Genomic DNA, 17295 nt, shown 5'->3' with positions numbered 1-17295 from the left:
ACTATCGATGGATTTTGATACATGATATCTTGGATAAGTTTTGCTTGTTCTTTCATTTATCTGAAGACAACGAAAAAGTTGTTGCTGCTTAGTTTTTAAATTTTTTGCCTCTATATCTTAAAAAAAAAAATAAAAAAATAGCATCAGCTACGTGGTGGCACAAAATTTAAGTCTTTATTTTGTTTTTGTGCATATTTCCCAAAATCAACATGTCTCTATAAACATTATTTATTGATGAAACAATAGATCCTTCATCTTGGACCAAATTTCTAGACAAATGATCTGTTAGTTTTAAATGGTAATGTTTTTTTATCATGTGAAAGCATAATTTATAGTCTGGATCAGCATACAAATATGCAGAATATTTTAAACGATACATATGAGAAAGATCTCCATGTCATATATACAAGGTGGCTGACAACCTTGAAAGGGCAGAAAGAGAAGAAAAAGGAATATTAATGGAATTAGTGAAAAAATATTAGAAAGCTTGCAAACCAGGACAAAATTTGAATTTTCAGACTCTGAGAGAGTAGTTGCAGAATAGAATCTTTTGTTGAAAAACAGTTAAAACAGGGCTAGGGCAATGATTATTTGATGCAATCATATCATCTAATCACAGGTTTATGTATCATAGACTAATGGTGTGGAGGTTTATCAAGTACACATTACTACCATATTACGTAAGATACATTTTTAGTCTATTCATAATAATCCTAACATAATGTGTTGTCAAGATTTTCAAAATTTGCATTGGTAATGAATACTATACCATGCACAGCCAATACTATAATTAAACTGATACATAACCTGGTTATACGAGGACATATAGCAAGGATGTTGAACTCAACTGCATCAATATTAAACTTACTGACTTTGAACTAGGCAATTTTGATCATCTCTAACTAGCATATGCATAATCAGGCCTGCAAACATCAATGGCCTTCATGCATTGTCGGTTTTTCTCACTACTTAAGTTTCTACAAAAGCAGTTCCATTAAGTTTCTTTAACTATAAATCCTAGTCAAATAATCAGTTAACCTGTTATGTCATTTCTGTTAAATATATGCAATCTTCCCATGTGAACAAGGTTCTAATAGTTCCCATAACTTTGGGACATTGACATTATCATTTATAATTTCTCTCAATAGAAATGCCTTTGAGCGATTCAAAATACAATGAAGGTGCATAAAATTTATAACTTGGATGTATCCTGAAAGTTCAAAAAATTGACCCATAAATATTTCTAATTGTATTTAGGTTCCAGTTGAAATATTTTGGATAAGCCTCAAACTTAATGGGTATTCCACATGCTTTAGACTTACTCCATACTATTATTCTTTTGAAGTATTTAAATTTTTAAGCATGCACCATTTCTTTTAATTTTTTTTCTTCAAGTTTCACTTCAAATTTAGTGGATTTCCACACAATTTTCAGTTTCCCCCAATGCTGTGAAATGCTTACCCATTCAAAATGTTAAAAGCACCATCCACACTAATCCTAAATCCATGGGCTTGATATTTTTCTCTCTTACTTGTAAAACACTGTATAATACAACAGAAAAATTCTTTTATGTGATCATTCTTCAAACATTCTTTTGTAGATTACGGCTCACTTTATCCCACCTTTGAATAATTGTACCTCAATTTATAACTGTTAATTGATCAGATGGAAATGATTCGAAGGTAGTCATTTCAATCTTTATTGGATCTTCCTATGAAGGCATTTTCCTGGTTTAGTAGGTTATTTTGTGGACCAGTTGAAATAATGCAAATAAAAGAATTTTGGGAGTCATAAAAATCCCCTAATAAATTGAAATTATGTGATTTACAATGTCAAAATGATTTTGATTAGCAATTGTAGAATTTGAAGAAGAACTGGAAGGTCAAAAAACAGATTTCTTCCTTAATTTCAATATATACAGACCCACATATTTAAACAAGTATTCCTAGCACAAAAATAGAAACTTTCCTAACTTAATTATATCAAATCCCTTGATGACAGGATTGTCCTAATTCTCTTTTTAATTACAAAAATATATAACTATAATCTTTCCTAATTACATTTTTTCACACTCCCTCTCAAGCTGGTGAATAGATGTTTTGCCTTCCCAACTTGGATATACTTTCTTGAAACGCTCAACCGCTTAAACCTTTGGTGAGTATATCTGCAAGTTGGTGGTCAATAGATACATAAGAAGTACAAATCAATCCACTATCTAGTTTCTCCTTAATAAAACGTCTATCTCTCTCTATGTGCTTCATTCAATCATGTCGCATTGGATTATGTGCAATATTGATTGTAGATTTGTTATCGCAGTAAAGTCTCATTGGACTATTCCATTTAATCTTCAAATCTTCCAAAATAATCTTCAACCATAGTAGTTCACAAACTTCATGAGCCATTGTGCGAAATCTTGCTTTTGCACTAGATCTAGCCACTAAACTTTATTTTTTTACTTCTCCATCTCACCAAATTCCCACCAAGAAAGGTGCTATACTAGTGGTTGATCTTCTATCAACCACAGATCCAACATAATTTGCGTCGTGTATACTTTAAGTACTAGCCTCAAGTTTTGTTTAAAAAGGATGCTCTTTCCTAGAGACCCTTTAAGATATTGTAGCATTTTGTTAGCAGCTTCTAGATGAACCTCTTTTGGATTGTGCATGAATTGGCTAATAACACTCACAACATATGCTATATGTAATCTTGTGTGAGAGGGATAAATGAGTCTCCCTACAAGACATCTCTCTATTTACAGTAGCACCTTCCTTAGTCTCTCCAAGCTTATGATTAGGATTTATTGGTGTGCTTGCAAGCTTGCATACCAACTTCCTTGTTTCCTTTAGAAGGTTCATCACATATTTCTGCTAAGAAATAAAAGTTCCCTGCTTAGAATGTGCAACCTCGATTCCAAGAAAGTATTTCAATCTTCCTAACTCTTTAATTTCAAATTCATTGGTTAAACATTGCCTTAAAATTTATCTCTCATTTTCATCATTTCCCGTCATGATGATGTCTTCTACACACCAGAAGAGCTATAACTCCCCCTAAATTTGAATGCTTGATGAAGAACATATGATCTCCACGACTTTGTCTTTATCCCATGTTTTTCATTACTGACAAATCTTCTAAACTACGCCCTTGGAGACTGCTTCAACCCATATAAAGCCCTCTTCAGTTTACACACCTTTTTAGTAGCTAGGCCACTTCTAAATCTAAGAGAGACTTCCATATAAATTTCTTTTTCTAGGTCTGCATTCAGAAATTCATTTTTGAAGTTGAACTGTTGTAAATCCCACTTAAAATTTGCTATCAAGGATAACAAAATTTTGATTGTGTTCATCTTGGCAACTGGGGTAAATGTCTCTAAATAATCCACACCATATGTCTGAGTATATCTTTTAGCCACCAATCTCGCCTTGTACCTTTCCAATGATCCATCTGCTTTATACTTAACAGTATAAACCCACTTGCATCTCACTAACTTTTATCCTATAAGCAAATCTGTCAACTCCCAAGTTTTATTCTTTTCCAAGGCCTCCATTTCTACATTCATGGCTTGTTTTCAATTTTTATTAGATAAAGCCTTGCATGGAGTGGTAGAAATATGAATATTGTTCAAACTCGTCAAAAAATTCTTATAGCACAAAGACAACTTTTCGAATGACACAACAAGAAAGTGGATACAACAGACGTTTAGTGCATTCCCTCATTCCTTTCTTGGTGACAATAGGGAGATTCTGATTTATGGGTTTATCAAACTGAAGTTGTTACTCAGTTTGTAAGGGAGGATAAGAGACCCTTACCTCATTTCCAAAATTTGGTTTGGTTCAGAATCTTAGACTTGTATAAGTCTAGGGACTACAACTTTCTTCCTTGATTACATTTTGCTAGTCATTCAATCCTCAAGAGTAGGTTTAATGGATGAATCGGGTTCAAGGAAGGAGGGCATAGAAACTGGACTAGACACTTTGAAGGGGTGGGGGGGGGGGGGGGGGGTGTGTCAATGAGAAAGGGATCGATGAAACAGAAACCTAATCGTTTACTTCCTTGATGGGATTCTCTCTTTGAAGATAAGAGCGGGAAAATAAGATTCACTTTCGTTGAAAGTAACTTTAGCTAAGAATTTTTTTTTTTTTTAGATGGTGGATGGTAGCACTTATATCCCTTTTGAGTTGAAACATATCTTACAAAAAGACATTTGATTACTCTTGGATCCAATTTTCCCATGTTTTAACTATGAGCATGCTCAAAGGAAACACATTCAAATATCTTATGAATAAGATAATTTGTGGTTCTCACAGTGGGATAAAACGATGAGAGTATTTTGATGGTAATTTTAAAACCTAAGATTCTAGAAGGTAAATGGTTTATGGAATGTGTGGCGGTTAGGATGACTTCCCCCTAATAAGATTTAGGCACATGTTCTTGGAACAAAAAATCCCATGTTGAATCAAGGAGGTGATCATTTTTCCTTCTAGAAACTCCATTTTGTTATGGAGTGTTTACACATGATGACTCATGAATCATACCTTCATGCTAAAAACATGGAGTTAAGACTTGATTGAAATAATCTTTGGAGTTTTTAGATCGAAATCTCTTGATAGTGACACCAAAATGGGTTTTTATCATGTTATGGAAATTTGGGAGAGTAAAACTCTCATCAGATTTGTGTATAAGAAGATCCAAGAGACCTTAGTACAATCATCGATTAAAGACACAAACCAATGTGCCTCAGATATATTAAAGACAAGGGAAGGACCACACATATCACTATGGATTAGATGAAAAGGCTTTAAACTTCTTTTATTAATGATTGAAAAGGTTGAACACTTGTGTTTGGCTAGTTCACATACTTCACAGTGAAAACTCTCAACATTTAATTTCTTACACAAAGAAAGAAACAAGATCTTAATAGCTCTAAATGATGGATGTCCAAGCCTACGATGATGAAGCTAGATTTTTCCTTTATGGTGGTACTTAGAAAGAAAAGATATAGATGATTTGCTTGGTTTCTTAAGGTAGTATAGCCTGTTTTGTTCCTTAGCAAGTCCAATCATCTTCCCCAAATCCTGGTCGTGAAATACACAGTAAGGGAAAAAATCGCATTGCTACCCAAATCTTGTGTAAGCTTTTGTATACAGACAAGATTAGTAAACAACTTTGGAACATGAAGCACATTTCTAAGTGTGAGCGTAAAACTAATTTGGATATCTCCTACACTTGCGACAGTAGTTAATGAACCATTAGCTATGACTATTTTCCTAGCTTGGACAAGGGTTATAGTTGTTACATTGGTGTGAATGAGTCATATGATCTGTGGCACTTGAATCTATAACCCATGAATTGGCAAAAGTTTCATTCAAGACTTTTAATCCAATGGGAATAGGAAACTTACTTAAAAGTACTAGTAAGTGGGTACCTGAAGGTTTCTCAAGAGTTCTTAACAAAGTTCTCAATTTTTCAATCTCCTCCTAATTGAATCCACCTTGTTCTAGGGATCTTTCTTCAACTGGTTGAACAAAAGACAAGTGTGCTTGTCCATTATCCTTTTGTTGCCTTCCATTGTAATTGGCTATCATTCCTTCATATTGAGAGGTGATAGTGGTAGTTTCTGATACCTTTAACATTTTTTCTTTTGTTAGAAATATAAAAGAGCTCTTAGGTCAAATAACTCATTAAAGACTACTTGTAGAGCTTAGAACCGTGTTAAAGCTCCCACTAGTGTCAATGTGGGATAGTGGTGGTCATAGCAGTGGTGTTGGAGATTCGACTCTCTTGGTGGTCACAAAAGTATTTTCGAGGTTTGACATCCTTGATTTCCAACAATATCTATAGTGCAAGGAATGCTTGTAGTTATTTGTTGCTTTTCGTGTACATTTGCACCAGCAGTGAGAACGAGAGATAGCACATGTAGAAGGAAAAAATCTTTGCTTGCAGCAATGGTGAGAAAGAGATTCAATGTGAGGCGGAGACATCACATGCAAGGATTGTATTCTTTAATAAAGACAACAACAATAACAATGGCACGATTTCTATTTGGCGATAAGTTTGCGATGTTTTTTTTGTTTGTTTGTTTGTTTGTTTTTTTTTTTTTTTTTTTTTTTTTTTTTGAGGCTTTGTTTGCAACAATGGCACAATGCAAACGAGAGGCAAATTCTTAAGGTCGACAATGAAGTTCGACTATAATCTCCAACTCGACAATGAAGGTCGAAAAAATCTTCTCTTCCTATATTTGCAAGCCTAAGCCTTTGATACCATGTAAAATCTAAAGAAGAATTGGAAGGTAAAAGAATAAATTTCTTCCTTAATTTCAATCTGTACAAACCCACATGTTTATACAAGTATTTCTGGCACAAAGATTAGAAAATTTCCTAACCTCGTTATATCAAATCCCTTTGATTACAAGATTGTCCTAATCTTCTCCTTAATTACAAAAATATATAGTTATAATCTTTCCTAATTACATTCTTCCACAACAATTTTTAGTGGAATTATTTCAGAACTATCGTTTCTTCCTCAAAGATTTACATGCAGAAAATAAGAGGCATTCTTGAGAAGTGCATCGGCACTCTAATAAAAACTTAGAACACGATACCTTTGCTTTCATGCTATTGTTCTTTTTTAATGATATATCATGTTTTAGCCATTTACTATCTATTGTATGATTATCAAAGATTATGTTTAATTTCTTGATCCACTCTGAAATACTTTCAGGCAAGTTAGAGTTAGTAGTATCAATATAAAGTTCAAAACATAATCTGTAAATCTATATTGCCTCATGAATATGAGAGTCTATGAATACAATCAACATGTCATTTCTAAGGAAAGTATTAACTAGAATATGAGTCTTAATAGATCCATTTACTTTCTAACAGGTTTCCTTTGTAGGTTAAGGAATTTGTACAGAAAAGAAATAAATACAAAAGAGGGATGACTTGTCTTACAATAAATACAGAACAGAAAAAGATAGTGATTAGTTTTTTTACTCATTTTTAGGTATTAGTTGTATTTTTAATCTGTCTACCCCTCTACAACCAGCCATCTGTCATGATTATAAGTTCTGTAATTGTGATGTGTTTGTAATTCCCATATAGGTTTTGTAATTATTGGAGATCAACATCAATGCTTAGTAGCATGAAATGTTGGTGGGATAAATAGAAATTCATGAAATACCCTTCTGGAAACAACATTGTCACAGAGTGAATAGGTTTAATTTAAAATTATTATATGAATTAATCCCAAGTTTGATAGAATCAAATTACCCAAAATTAATTGCCTATTCAAGGAAGTGGATGTGGAAGCATCTTGAAGTTTAATTAAACAAGATTAAGACAATGAAAATGAAAGGCATAAATTAAGTGGAGAAAGCACAAATTTTTACATGAGACTTCTAGAGGAGGAAAACCTAACTGCTTGAAAGAAATCTACTATACAAGACAAAGTATAGTGTTGAATATAATGTATAGTGTATAATCTTTCTTTCCTTTCTTAATATAGGTCACATATATGGTAGTTAGTTCAATCTAGCCTTGTATATATATTTCTCTATTGTAAGAAGTTAATCATATGAATGAGAATTAAGGTTTTCTCTCTCTCTCTTTCAACATGGTATTAGAGCCAAGGGAGAAAACTTTATTCTTTCTAGTTCACCCGTGTAATTAATTTCGGGAATTCGTCTAGTGATCGTGTTTCATTCCAGTCACCTTTTCCATCTCCCAAAGCTTTCCGGTCAGCCATATCGTGGTCAGAAAACCCTCATCACCGTCAACATTTTTCCGGCGATACTTTTCGGAGACTTTTCCGGCGACATTTTCTAACATCGACCACATCATCAGAAGCGCAAAGAGGAGATCTGCAACTTTTCTCAAAGCACCGAAGCCAAAAACCGATCTATGCGCCTCCCACGCCCCGTTTTTCTCTGTCGGCCTGAATCCCACACGCTGGCTCGTGGGGGCGCGTGGCCCACTTTCTGATGCCGAGCTTCTGCCAGCAGGCTCGTCTGACGCCATCTTGCACTTCTAAGCCTCCGTCAGTCCTCTCCGAACCCTGCTTCTCCATTTTTTTGGCATTTTAGCCTCCGCGGGTCTTCTTTTAGCCTCCTCCGGCCTCCGACGGCAGCTCTCTTCCTTGGCCGAGACCTGTGTGTGCCTTAAGAAGGCCTCTTCTTCATCTCCAGTCACTTTTCTCCTTTGTTTGGGTCCCAACATACCAGGTTCTTCTTCCACAGCTGTGATCCGACCTCCCTTTAGGGCTCTTTTCGATCCAAACGTGATTCAATATCAGGTGAAGTGGATATGGCGACTAAAAATCTTATTTTTACATCTGTCACCTCTGGATCTCCTACTATCACATCGGAAAAATTGATTGGTAGTGAGAATTATCTCTCCTGGTTAGCGTCCGTGGAACTCTGGTTTATGGGATAAGGTTATGAGGATCATCTTGTTACACCTAAGGATGCTATATCTGATGTTGACAAAGTGCAATGGAAGAAAATCGATGCACAATTATGCAACGTATTATGGCAATCTGTTGGTCCCAAAATTTTACATCATCTTCGTGCCTACAAAACCTGCTTTAAATTTTGGACTCAGGCTAAAGGATTATACACGAATGATATTCAACGATTTTATAAGGTGGTTTCTGATATTGTTCGTGTGAGACAGCAGGACATGGATTTGTCTACTTATATTGGCCGGATTGCGTCTCTTAAGGAGGAGTTCTTAACTTTGATGCCCTTCACTAATGGTGCTGAAGCTCAACAAATATAGACTGACAAGTTCTTTATGGTGTTAACCCTCATTGGCCTCTGTCCAGATCTTGAGTCTGTCCGAGATTAGATTCTTGCTAGTCCATCAGTATCATCATTGGATGATGTGTTTGCTCGTCTCTTACGCCTCTCCTCTACTCAGACTTTGTCGACTGATGGTCCTTCAAATTCGTCTGTGTTAGCCTCTCAGACTAACTCTCGAGGAGGACGTAGTGGCAATCGGGGTCGAGGACAACGTCCTCAGTGCATCTATTGTAATAAGCTTGGTCACACTCGAGATCGTTGCTATCAGTTACATGGACGGCCTCCTCGCACTGCCCACATTGCTCAGTCATCTGATCCTCTGCTATCTCGACCTGACTCCGCTGCGAGCTCCACATCTCAGAGTATCACCCTTACTGGTAATGATTATGATGCCTGTCTCCGATATTAGGCAGCCACATCAGTTTCTGTTGCTTCTGTTGCCCAAACCGGTAATGTCTCTGTCTACTTTACTCAGTCTCCTTCTCTTAGCCCATGGATTCTAGATTTTGGAGCATCTAATCATATCTCTGGTAATAAACACCTTTTCTCCTCTATTACTACTACCTCTGCCTTACCTACTGTTACTTTAGCTAATGGTTCCCAAACTATGGCTAAAGGTATTGGTTTGGCTCATCCTCTCCCTTCCCTACCTCTCCATTCTATCCTTTATGCCCCTGAGTGTCCTTTTAATCTTATTTCCATCAGCAAAATAACTCGCACTCTTAACTGTTCTATCACTTTTTCTGATAAATTTGTGATCTTGCAGGACCGGAGTATGGGGAAGACGATTGGCATAGGGCGTGAGTCTCAAGGCCTCTATCACCTCACATCACCTTCATCTCCTGCAGCTTGCATTTCCACCAATGCTCCTCTTCTCATTCACAGTCGTCTGGGTCATCCTAGTCTTTCCAAGTTCCAGAAGATGGTCCCTCTTTTTTCCACTTTGTCGTCGCTTGCGTGTGCGTCGTGTCAGCTTGGGAAACATACTCGTGTCTCGTTCCCAAAGCGTTTGAATAATCGGGTAAAATCTTCTTTTGAACTTGTCCACACTGATGTTTGGGGTCTGTGTTGGACCGCGTCTACTTTAGGATTTTAGTACTTTGTCACTTTCATTGATGACTATTCAAGATGTACTTGGTTATTTTTAATGAAAAATCGAGCTGAGTTATTCTCTATTTTCCAGAAATTTTATGCTGAAATCCAAACACAATTCAATGTTTCTATTCGAGTGTTATGCAGTGACAATGCTTGAGAATATTTTTCTACACCCTTTACTTCTTTTATGTCCCAACATGAGATCCTCCATCAGTCATCTTGTGCTCATACTCCTCAACAAAATGGGGTTGTTGAACGTAAAAATCAACATCTTGTTGAGACAGCTCGTACCCTCCTTCTCCATAATCATGTTCCTTTTCGTTTTTGGGGGGATGCTGTTCTTACAACCTGTCACTTGATTAATCGTATGCCCTCATCTATATTACATGACCAAATCCTCATTCCTTTATTTTTCCTACCCAACCTCTTTATTTCCTTCCTCCTCGTGTCTTTGGTTGTACTTGTTTTGTTCATACTCTCACACCTGGACAGGACAAGCTCTCCGCCAAGGCTACGAAATGAATATTCTTGGGATACTTTCGACTTCAGAAGGGCTATCGTTGTTATTCCCCTGACACTCATTGTTATTTTCTCTCCGCTGATGTCACCTTCTTTGAGGACTCTTCATTCTTCTCATCCTTTGAATCTCTTCCCATTTTTGAAGTATTGCCACTTCCTTATATATTCCCCCTTTCAGATGCGCTTTCTCGTCCTCTTCAGGTTTATCATCGTCGACAACGTGCTGTTGCTCCTCTTCTCTCTTCAGCTGAGGTACCCTATGACTCACCTCCTGTCCCACCAATTTCTCCTACCCCGGCCCTGTCAGTTGCTGACCATTTGCCTATTGCTCTTTGGAAAGGTAATCGATCTACTCGTAATCCTTATCCTGTTTATAATTTTTTGAGCTACCATCGATTATCTTCATCCTATTCTGCCTTTGTCTCTACTTTATCCTATTTTTCTCTTCCTAAGAGCACTAGTGCGGCACTTTCTCATCCTGGGTGGCGACATGCAATGGTTGATGAAATGGTTGTTTTGCACTCCAATGGCACATGGGATCTTGTTTCTTTACCTCCTAGTAAGTCTATAGTTGGATGTCGTTGGGTCTACACTGTTAAAGTTGGTCCTGATGGTCAGGTTGATCGCCTTAAGGCCCGCTTGGTTGCTAAAGGTTATACTCAGATTTATGGTTGTGACTATGGTGACACCTTCTCTCCTGTTGCCAAGATTGCTTCTGTTCGCTTATTTCTCTCCATGGCAGCTATGTGTCATTGGCCTCTTTATCAGTTGGATATTAAGAATGCTTTCCTTCATGGTGAACTTCTTGAGGAAGTGTATATGGAGCAACCACCTAGTTTTGTTGCTCAGGGGGAGTTTGGTTTAGTGTGCAAGTTACGCTGCTCTCTATATGGCTTGAAATAGTCTCATCGGGCATGGTTTGGGCATTTTAGTTCAATTGTTCAAGAGTTTAGAATGCTTCAGAGTGAAGCAGATCATTCAGTTTTCTATCATCATAACTCTTCAAGCCAGTGCATCTATTTGGTAGTTTATGTGGATGACATTGTCATTACAGGCAGTGATCAGGAGGGTATCCAAAGACTAAAGCAACACATTTTCAACCACTTTCAAACGAAAGACTTGGGCAAAATCAAGTACTTTCTGGGACTTGAAATAGCTCAATCTAGTTCAGGTGTGGTTATGTCACAAAGGAAGTATGTCTTAGACATCTTGGAAGAAACAGGTATGTTAGAATATAAACCTATTGACACTCCTATGGATCCAAATGTCAAACTTGTACCAGGACAGGGGGAGTCTCTAAGAGATCCTGGGAGATATCGACGACTTGTAGGCAAACTGAACTACCTCACCATCACTCGGTCAGACATCTTTTTTCCTGTGAGTGTGGTTAGTTAATTTCTACAGTCACCATGTGACAACCATTAGGATGTTGTGATCTGCATTCTTTGATATATTAAAGGAACACTAGGCCAAGGTATGTTGTATGAAGACAGGGGTCATACCCAAATTGTTGGTTACATAGATGCAGACTGGGCTGGTTCACCCTTAGATAGGCGTTCCACCTCAGGGTATTGTGTTTTTATTGGAGTAACTTAATATCCTGGAAGAGTAAGAAACAAGATGTAGTGGCCAGATCAAGCGTCGAAGCTGAGTATCGAGTTATGGCTTTGGCAACATGTGAACTCATATGGTTGAGGCAGCTCCTTCAGGAATTGAGATTTGGAAAAGATGAACAGATAAAACTAGTTTGTGACAATCAGGCCGCATTACATATTGCATCCAATCCAGTCTTTCGTGAAAGGACCAAGCATATTGAAGTTGACTGTCACTTCATTAGAGAAAAGATCGCATCAAGGTGTGTTGCTACAAGTTTTGTTAATTCAAATGATCAACTAGCAGACATCTTCACTAAATCTCTCAGAGGTCCTAGGGTTAAATACATTTGTAACAAGCTTGGTGCATATGACATATATGCTCCAGCTTGAGGGAGAGTGTTGAATATAATGTATTTATAGTGTACAATCTTTCTTTCCTTTCTTAATATAGGTCACATATATGGTAATTAGTTCAACCTAGCCTTGTATATATATTTTTCTATTGTAAGAAGTTAATCATATGAATGAGAATTAAGGTTTTCTCTCTCTCTCTCTCTTTCAACATATAGTAACACCAATATATCCATGATGCATCCGGTCTGAATCCATTAACTAGAATTCTATATCTTCATGAAAGTCCACTACTCTCATGAACAGACTTACATGTAGCACCATGAATGTGGCACTTTTTCTTCTCTAGCAAGATGCTTTCATGAACTGGAGATCCATTGGAACACACTCCTCATGAGCAAACACCCAAATATGAAGTAGGAAAAGGATTTTCTAGGGCTCTATGGTTTTCAAAAGACTTCCTTAAGACTAAAATTTTGAGAATAAGACTTTCAAGTTATCGAACAAAGAATTAGGTTTTTGGTTTGATACAACTCTTTCTTTATGGCTTTTAAAAAATTTTGAGAAGTTGAGACAAAAATGTGGCAAAGTTGTAACCACACAAGGACTTGTAACAATTTGCCTGAAATAGCTTTTTGATTAATTGAAAATGGTAACCAATTTATTCAATTGATGGAAGCAACAAGATAAAGGGAACAACAATTGACTACCTAGATTGATTGACAAACAATTAATGGTTCTCTAAGATCCTATTTTGCAAGAACTAAAAATTTTACACCTAAAGACTATCTTTGAGAAATTTGTTTCCATTTTTCCATAAAACATGAATTGGTAACTAATTATTGTTTGAAAACTATTTTTGAAGTATTAAAAATTTATTCTCATTTTTCTGCAAAACATGAATTGGTTTTTGCATCATTCATATGTCTTAAAGATTGCAAGGATAGGATGAGCTTCTTACAAACTTTTCAAAGTGTGCAAGCTGCAATATATTCTTCTTGCTTGAGCTAAATTGACTTTATGAGCTTAACCAAATTTTTACTTAACTATAGACACTTTTGGGATAGAATTGTTGACATACACTTATAATGAGGTTAAAGGACAACCTTAACTATTAGCAACATAGTATTTAAATAGCACTTCAAACACTTCAAAAATGAACCAACATAATGAACTTTTTAACCAATCTTAACAAAGAAAAAGCAACAAATATATCAAAGAGGCATATAAAATGTATAAAGCACAATAAGATTTACAAGGAGAACCCTACAATATGAAGAGAATAATCACAAAACAAACCCTACAATATGAAGAAAAAAATTACAAGAAAAACCTAAGAATTCCACTCTGAAACTTTTATTTTATCCAAAAGGTTGTGGTAATACAAATAAAAGTAAAATAGGGTCCTTAATTCCTTCTATAAGCTTAAACCCTAAAAAATTGGACCATTCTCATCAAACAAATCTAAGCAATCCACTATATCAAAAATGAATTACAAGAGGATTCATAAGCATTTAGTTTACCTAAAGGCTTGGGGTGTGATCAAAATAAAAATTAAAACCAAGTACTTCTATAGGCTTAAAGCCTTAAAAAATTAGAGTAGTCTCACTAAAAATATCATTTTGTAAAGCTTGGAGAATTCTCATACAATTTGTGTAACGATGGTCAAGAAAAACTCGTAAAGCTTAAAGAAAACCCTTTTTCTCTTATTACATTCTATTCTCTTTATCCTTCAAAATAAACAATTTCCTTTTCTTTTTTTTGTTTGTGGAACAAATGTCCAACCCTAAAATAGACTAGATTGACTTGGATTATTCAACTCAAGGGCCAACAATCTCCCATACTAGCCACAAAAGGGAGGAAGACAAAATCAACTTCTTTATTTAGAGTGCATGTTAGCTTGGTTAATGTAGAACTCAAGCTTTTGTTTGGGACTCTCCTTGATCATCATGTTAGAAACACTTTTTTGGGAGATTTTTCTTTAACTTTTTCTTAAAGGCTTCTCATATCTAAAAATAACTTACATTAATGCTTTTTGCATAGAAATGGTACATGGTACTTGTGCTTAAATCTAGAGCACTTAGACTATTATAATGTCTATGTGCTAATGTGTTAATGGATGAAATTTACAATTAGGAGAGAAATCGGTGTTTAAAATTAATTTTGAAAAAACATACAATATATTTTGAAAAAGACTTTTTGATATTAATTTCAACCATGACCATCACCATGTGATAACCTCCTTTTTAGGTTGTAGGACTTCTAATTGGTCCTTTTATCGATGACTTATTTTTTATGGGAATCCCAAAGCTCCATATTTTTAGAACCTAATTTCGACTTTTAGATCCTAGCCAAACTAAGTTCTAGGATTTAGAAAATCCAATGGGAATCTTATGATCGAGTATGGAGGGGAGAAAAAAGATCATCTCATAGGTTAGAGTTAAGAGGTTAGGCTAAAGTATTAAGGTTATGTTTGGTTGACGGGATATAATAGGATAGGATATGTATATTCTAGGATATCATATCCCATTGGATAAGATATGAATATCCTAGGATATGATTTCCAATGGGATATGATATCCTTGGATGTACATATTCTATAGACATAATATTTTAAAGTAGCATATCCAATAAGATTTGTATATTATTTTATATTTATATTTAATTTGTAAAATAAATAAAAAATAATATAAAATATATATTATTTTTAATGTTTAAAATAAAAATTATATCACATTTAAATATTTTCTATTTAAAAAAATGAAAATTTTGTTTTGTTTAACAATATTCATGATTAAAATATTTGAACTTTACAAATAAATTTTTTTGTATATTATGTTATTTAATATATAAAAATAATTTATATATCATATATTAATATTATTTTATAAATATTTTTTTAGTTTTTCTTTTTTAATCATAAATTTAATTTATACTGAAAAAATTTATTTTATAAAATGAATATATTAAAAAATAAAAAATAAATTTTTGATACATGAGATATGTATATCCCATATCTTACCATGGGATTAACATATCCCATGTGAAAAGAATAAAAAAAAAAAGGGTGGATAATATATCCCATAATTTATCTTATCCCATGTTTGGTTGAACATAAGATATGATAAATGATGGGATGACTTATCCTTTCCCATCATCAACCAAATATGGGATATAATATAATATTCCCTCTCTTATCCTATCACATGCTATATTCGGCCAACCAAACATGGCCTAAAGGAGTCTAAGTATTGAGAAGGTTTTTGAGAGGAACAAATCTATTTTAGGAAAGTAATTGTAGAGGTTTTGTAGGGAAAAAGGTGCAATATGGAATAGGGTTACCAAAAGCATATATGTTCTATGCTCTAATGAATAGGATGTTAACATTTTGTTATGTGGTTGCACAATTGCATATGGAAAGCTATTGTGTGGGTTTCTCTATTTTTGCTTCATACATTTGATTCTTTGGTAAGGATAGTTTAGGGATTCATTTCTTGAAAGGCCTATATTGGGGAAGACAAACCACTTTGAATCTAATTTTCCAATCCATTTAGTTTTGAAATCTAGAGATCTCTCATCTTTTTATTCCAAAATATTTCCATTTTCTTTATTTTGAAACGTTAACTTTTGTTTTAACTTATCCAACTAGAACATTGAAAATCACTCTTTGCTCTTGTCTTCTTTGCCCCATGATATGTGCCTTACTTGTCAATGGTAAAGTGTGGTCATTAGCCCTTTAAAAAGTTATTCTCCTTTGAGAAGGCCTTTTAAAGCTCTCATATGAGTTTTGTGTTCTATGTACTAGGTTGTAGGGAAACAATCAATCATCTATTTTTTCATTATCCAACTGCATAAGGTCAGTTTTTTAGGCAAACTGTGAAATACCCTTGAGATTATAGCCTAATAGGATAATTGAAGTTATTGCCTCAAAATAGGATAATTGGGATTGAAGCCTCACCCATTGAGGCTTAAAAACTTGAGGCTATAACCTTCATTCAATTGACGCTTAAGCCTCACATAATCGATAGGTTTTATTAGGTTATCAATTTTTCTAAAAGTTTAAGTTGTTAGATGGTGCGTTAACAATGTATATCAAGTTCATTTAGGCTTTAAAGCTTGTAATTTATATATCAAGTTCATTTGAGCTTTAACCTTAACATCCAACCTTATGGGCTAAATTTGGGGAAATAAACATGGGGAATCCTAACACCTTGCCTTATAGGTTAAACTAGGGGAAATAAACATATGGTAAGGTTTAAACTCATCACCTCTTGCTAAACAAGGATCCACTACCATGTTAAGCTATTGATTTCCTAAAAACTTAAGTTGTTAGATAAAGTATCAATAACATATATATCAACCTCATCTTAGATTTAATGAGTCAACAATGTATATCAAGTTCATTTGGACTTAGCCTTAACAAGTTTTAATGGGTTTTGGGGCTTTATGGGCTTTTGGTGTGTATTTCATGACTTAAAACTCAATATTAAATGAGTTTTTCTAGATGTTTCTCATTGTGGGTTTTTGGATATATTTTATATGTTTGGAGTAAGGTTAAACCTTTTACAATAAAAGGGGGCTTGGCTAACTTCTATTCAATGCTCAAAGTAAAAGAAGAGGGAGAGAGAGAGAGAGAGGTTGTTGATTGTTGTAGTGGCTTAACTTATGTATAATTTTTAATCTTATTATTAATAGATAAGGAAAGAGACCACTCCATTTGGTGGAAGAAAAGGAATAATGGGTGGACATTCACATGGATGGGGAAGATGATAAAACAATTTGTTATGATAACAATTCCTTGTAGGATCCTACTAATGAAAATGATGAAGCCATGAGAAGGAGAGTTAGACTTTAGACGAGAGAAAGAAGAACTAAATTAAAAAGCATTAAAAATGATAAGCAATTATTTTTTTGTTGTGAATTTTATGATTTCCTTATTAG

General features: G+C 34.9%; 1 protein-coding gene across 3 annotated transcripts in view; it reads right to left on the bottom strand.

Annotated features, from left to right (window-relative positions):
* LOC117929889 (integrin-linked protein kinase 1-like) overlaps positions 1–17295 on the bottom strand; it is an 86314-nt gene that overhangs the window by 9359 nt on the left and 59660 nt on the right. The gene's annotated exons all lie outside the window — the stretch shown is intronic.

Source organism: Vitis riparia, chromosome 14 (genome assembly GCF_004353265.1).
Source record: "Vitis riparia cultivar Riparia Gloire de Montpellier isolate 1030 chromosome 14, EGFV_Vit.rip_1.0, whole genome shotgun sequence".
NCBI lineage: Eukaryota > Viridiplantae > Streptophyta > Magnoliopsida > Vitales > Vitaceae > Vitis > Vitis riparia.
Note: the sequence above shows the minus strand (reverse complement) of the source record. Positions and strands in the feature narration are given on the sequence as shown.